This window comes from Ambystoma mexicanum, chromosome 5p (genome assembly GCF_040938575.1).
Source record: "Ambystoma mexicanum isolate Mex_15411 chromosome 5p, UKY_AmexF1_1, whole genome shotgun sequence".
NCBI lineage: Eukaryota > Metazoa > Chordata > Amphibia > Caudata > Ambystomatidae > Ambystoma > Ambystoma mexicanum.
In genome coordinates this window covers 288,012,399-288,018,398 of record NC_090930.1, presented here as the reverse complement: position 1 = coordinate 288,018,398, position 6,000 = coordinate 288,012,399, and positions in this window count along the sequence as shown.

The following is a 6,000-nucleotide window of genomic DNA, read 5'->3' as shown; positions in this document are numbered from 1 at the left end:
CCGTGCCTCTTCCGCCCGCTGCCGCTCCGCATCTATGGCATGGCCCAACCTCTGCCACACAGAAGACACTTCCCGTCCTGGGTCCTCCTGCCCTCCGGCCGTTGCCTGCCCCTCCGATGTCGAAGGCCCGAGCCATCATGGCTCCCACCTCATTGCTGCTGCTGCTGTGCCAGTGCCCGTGCCCTGGCTCCTGCTGCCTGCACATCTTCCACCGGCCGGGGTGCAGTCATTGATGTGGCCACCCCTGCTGGATGTCCGACTCCCGACTGTGGCAGGGATGTGTCATCCACCAGCCTCACCGCACCGTCAGAGGCAGCTCCACAGGGCACCCAGGTGACAAATGGGTGGAAAGATGGCACGGAGGACGACTGGCGCATAGGGTGTTCAGTTGAGGAGAGGGTCAGAACAAGCTCCAGCAAACGGAGGAATCCGGCCTGGGTGACCTGTCCCAGTAGGCCGACGCGGTCAACAAGCCATTCGAGATGACGTGCAGTCTCCTCATGAAAAGACTGCAGGTCACCTCGCATAGCCCGTTGACGCAACGCCACACCAGTCAGGACAGGCTCAACCCGTACCTGGATAGCCACGTCGCAGGCATAGGAAGGCCAGTTGTTGTAAGATCATCCCCTGCCTGAAAACGGGTCTGGACGTACGCCTCCCTGCTGGTGCAAGATGATGCAGTGACAGGATCAGGGACAGGATTGCACACAGGCACCTCCGCGGTGGCCTGTGCTGCCTCCTGTCCCTGGTCCTGCACTGCACCACTAGCACCAGTGGAATCCCCACCTCCAGACCCCGTCTCTGTCGCTTGCACGGCCTCCTCCTCCACCAAACCCCCCACCAACCTGGATGACTCCGTGCCATCTTCCCCCGTTGGGCCCTGTGGGGTCCCAGCTGCCCCTTCGGCTACCGAGGAGTCCAACTCCGACCTCTGCCTCTTGGACCTCCCCCCGGCAGCCGCGGCCTGGGACACGGCACCGGACTCCTCACTCCCCGACGAGATGACAACCTGGGAGGGGAGCCGGACCTTGCGTCTCCGGCTGGCGGTGCAATCCCTGCCGCTGTGCTCCACAGCACCTTCTCCACCCTCTTCATCAGTTGACGCTGCAGACAGGGAGAAATAAACACAGGCATCAGGGCACTGTACAATGGACACATACACACATGACATTTGTACATGAGTGGAATTTGGAAACCTCAGACATGGCATCACATTCGACAACACACGTCATTTCAACTTGCACACATGAGCCATACACAGCCATAATGCAACACCCAGCACCATCCATACACATACTACAGCATGAGCAGGCAAAGGTGAGCCAGACGTCACATGCAACACAGGGAGTGCACTACACATGCACACACACCACCACACTTGCATGCATGTGTACACCTCTGCCAACTGTTGCAGTGTTCAGATTGGCATCCATGTCACATCTGCCAATCAGGCTTCCACATCCCGCTGTCACATGCATCCATGTTGCATCACTGTTGCCCCCTTGTCAAATACACACACATGCACATGTACACAGTGCTGAAACATGCAGCTGAAACCAACATCCAGGTGTGACATCACGAACATGCCTACTTACATACACATTCATCCAAACATGTGTGCCCACACATCTGCATTTGGCATGCAAGCCTACACACACAAGAACCATCCATGTCTCACACATGAGAGCCCTCGCATGTTTTAGCCTCACGGCCCTGTACACCTCCCCCCCATACTTGGCCACATAAAAACACATGTGCAACCTGCACACTACTGGCACACCACCACACGCACAGCTTACAATCATGATGCATGTACACTTACCGCTCGACTCCAGGCGGGTCTGCCTCTCAAGGACCTGGACTTGGAGCGCTGGGGATATGCGTTCCAGGACCTTCATCTGATTGTCCGACAAGTGGCCTTGGCGCCCCTTAGCATCCGCTGCCTTCAAGAGGCGCCGGGCCTTGTTGAGGGTCCTGGCCCTGAAGTCCTCCCAGCGCTTCTTGACATGATGGAATAGTCGGACTGCCACCCCCTCCATGTTGATGGCAGTCACGATGTCTGTCCAGATCCCAGTCCGTCCTTCCTTGTCGGCGCGCAAACTTCCGAAGAGGGCATCATACTGCCCCAGGACTTGCTCCACCAGGACACCAACTTCCGTGGCAGTGAAGCTGGTGCCCCTCTGCCTCTCTGGCTGGGGGTTGCCAGTGGTGCCAGATGTTGCAGTGCCCGACATGACAACCCCAGAGGCAGGAGCGGGTGGGCAACTGGGTCCTGGGGCTGGTCTGTGGAGCGATGGAATCCCAGTTGGGAGTCTTCGGTTCCAGCAGGGGTGGTCACAGCAACAGCACCCCTGGCTGATGTGCAGGCAGCAAATGGCAGGGCATGTTGGCAGTAGGCAATCAGGCAGCAGCAGATGGCAGGTGGGAGCGTGCTCAGGGCTCTGGGGGAAGTAATTCAGCCTTCTGGGCAGGAGCGTGGTCTTCTGTGTGCTTACGCATGGCCAGCTTGATACGGAGTGATTTGGCACGTGAAAATCAAGCACATCTGCGTGTAATTCGAGGAAAGGGCCTTAGCGCGTAAGCGCGTCAGCACACGTACGCGAATTCATTGGCCCAAAGGCCCCCAGCGTGTAGGCGCGTCTATAACGCGCACGTGCGTTTTCCATGGCGCGTAGAAAAAATAAGCACGTCAGAGTGTCATAGCGTGCAATTGGTGGAAAGAGCCTCAGCGCGTATGTGCGTCTGTGACGTGGGTGCGCGTGCGTTTCCCTATGACTGCACGTCAGAGTGTCAGCTCGTGTAATTGGAGGATAGGGCCTTAGCACGTACACGCGGAAGTGACGCTGGACGTGTGGGCATGTTTAAAAGGTACGTGTAGAACGCCATTTCCTTGTACGTGCTTTTCGTGGAGAGCGAGTGGGTGAAATCTGTACTTCTTGTCGGTTCACACGCGATTTACTTCACGGCGTTCCAAGTTCGTACTCCGTGTTACCTCTGACAGCTTTTTCTCTTTTTATCTTTTTCCTGGGCCTGTTTCCTCAAACAGCATTCACTTATTCTGTTGTCCTGTCTCCTCAGACAGAGTACAATTCTTCTTTTGGCGGGGGTGTTGCATCGCACACACGCGCGTATTTTTCACGCGATTTTTCCTGGCAGACGGTGAGTCGCGCACGTATTTAACATCTGTGCTTGCCCCGTGTGTTGCGTACCCCTTCAGAGGTCAGTCTAGGCTGCGTATGACACGCATACGTTCATTTTTGTGTTTCTGGGTGCCACAGCGTAGTGCAGGTTTATTTTTCCACGCACGTGGTCTAGGAGGGGTTGCGTGCACATTATCTCCCTTTTTTGGGGTGCCTGTGCGTTACGTGACCCGTCATCTTCCCCCAGGGGTCACATACAGCCTTGCTAGAGCACTAGGGTACGAATTCCATCTAGTACCCTACCCCTTTGACCCCCAATTGCCCAGGACAATAGTTTACTGCAACTCCCATAAGCACAATAACATCAGTGCCATGGTTGGGAGGCGAGCACGCGGTAATGGTGGCAAAGGTGGCCAAGCCACAAGAGGTGGCCGTGGTGGATACGGTAGGGGACGTGGCCATGACTTGCAGGGTGCCCCTAGCCCTCTATGTGTGGGTGACCAGTCAGGGACACCCATGCCCCCCCCGTTTGAGGGTAACGTGGCTGACACCATCCCTGCTCAGCCCTTGTTGGACCAGTCCATTGTGGCACCAGACCTGGCACAGGGTGACTCCATGGCTGACTTCCAGGTCAGCAGGTCTAGGCCACGTGTGGCGGTGCACGTTGGTGTCACCAGGCCACGTGGATCAGGGGCAGCTATGTCATCTGCTGCCCCGAGTAGGCAGGGTGGGGAGGCTGCAGGGGCAGCTGCGGCTCCATCCACCTCAGCTCTGAGTCTCCCAGCCAGGACAGTGTCGGTCCCAGTCCATCCTGCTGACGTTCCCCCTGACTACATCACACTTCATCTAATGCCTGCACCAAGTCCCATGGTGAGTGTTCATTCCCACACTCCTAGTCCACAGTCCACCGGGGCTCCTGCCCGTAGTGTCCAGAGCGGCATAGGACACTCATGATCCCCACCACCTTCCAAGCGGAAGAGGAAGAGTGCTCGTCCAGTACAGGCTGAAGCCCCAGACACGGCTATACAGTCCGGCCCACCAAGGAAGCCCAGCTTCAATCAGGCCGAACTTGATGCACTTGTGGAGTATGTGTCCGCACATGACAGCGAAATGGTGATTACTGCAGGATGCAAGACCACACCTGCACAACGTCAGGCACACTGGCAGACCATCGCGGACATCATAAGTGCCCTTGGATCCGTGAGGCGCACAGCTAATGATTGCTACAAGCGCTGGAATGACCTGAAGTGCAGGGCAAAGAAAAAGCTGGCCTCAAGTCATGCCGCAACTCTAGTGACTGGAGGTGGGTCTCCAGCAGAGGACATAGAACTCACTCCACATGAGTATGTTGCTGGGACCTACGTCACGGAGGAACAGATCCAAGGCGTGGGAGACCTGCCAGATTACGAGGTATTGTCTGGTGAGTGCACATGCATGTGTGTGTCATCCATGTGCATGGTGTGTGTGTGAGGGCTTCTGATTGAGTGCCAGGTGAGGGTGTGTGTGCCTGAGTGGTTTGGGTCACCCATGTGCTTCATCCAATAAATTCTGCGCACCAGGATTTGGGTATTGCAGTATCCCTTCTGGCAACAGTAGACATTCAGCCCAAGCACACGCCAGTTGCCCTTGAAGTGTCATCTTGCCACAACATAGTTGTGTATTATTCTGTGTTCATTCAGGCTGATTGTTTGCATTCCACCACTTTCACTAGGCATTTCTCAGTCCTATTGTCACATGTGTGACATGGCTATGGTACATGCCATCTGTGTGATGGCATGTGTCATGTATGTGTATTGGACATGCCAATCACAGGCCAATGTGTGATGGCATTGCTAGCCAGCATGCAGCAAATGTGTTGGTCTCCCATCTTGGTGTCATCAATGTGTGCCATTTGCCTCCCTTCATACGCAGTGACGGTGCATGCATGGGAGGGTTATAGTCATGTGGGACATGTGTCAATGAAGTACTGTTTCTGTTGCTTCTCAGCCCTAATTGTGTGCCATGGTGCTAATGCCTGTTCCCATTTATTTTCTTTCATGTCTTTGCAGGGGATGACGCACTTGATACTGCTGGGGTTGTGGAGATGGTGCAGGCCCAGGAGGGGTTTCAGGCCCGATCCGGGCACCAGTGAGGGACGTGGTGTGGTGGTGGGTGAGAACCCACACTTGCTGCAGACCATCATCTCAAGGGGGGTTGTCTGGGTGCACCTCCCCCGAGCTCTATTCAGGTGTCGATTCGGATGATGAGACCTATGTGCGGTCGCAGGTAAGTGTTTCTGGGAGGGATTCTGTACTGTCCAACCCACCTGCACCAGGGGTAGAACCCTCAATGGGGATGTCAGTGTTGGTAGGTCCGCCTTTGGTGGTTATGGATGCAAGGTCACACTCCGCAACATCTGATCCTGTTCCTGGGCCAGCAGTTCAGAGGGGGAATGCAGTCCTGCAGCCTCAGGCAGTGCCGGCACAGCAAGGCGCAGTTCGCCTTGCCCCAGACAGGTGTGGTGCCCGCCGACGCGGTGGCCGTACGCCACCTGGCAATACCGCATGGGAGCAATCCATATACGGGATGGCAAACCAACAGGCAGCATCATCTGAGATGATGGCTCAGGCCATGGATAGGGTGGCCACTTCAATTGTCCCCCAAGAAAGGCTGATGGAACAACTACAGCAGGCAACAGACTCCATTTGCCAGTCACACAGGGAGGACATGTTCGCGTCCAACAGGGATAGGCGGGCGGCACTGGAGACTCTGCGGGAAGCCATTTCTATTGAGTCCCAGGGCCAAAGGGAAGCCCTGAGGGTGGAACTCCGTCAGCTCAGGGTGACTCTTGTTGAGCTTGAGGCTTCAACTGACAAGAGGA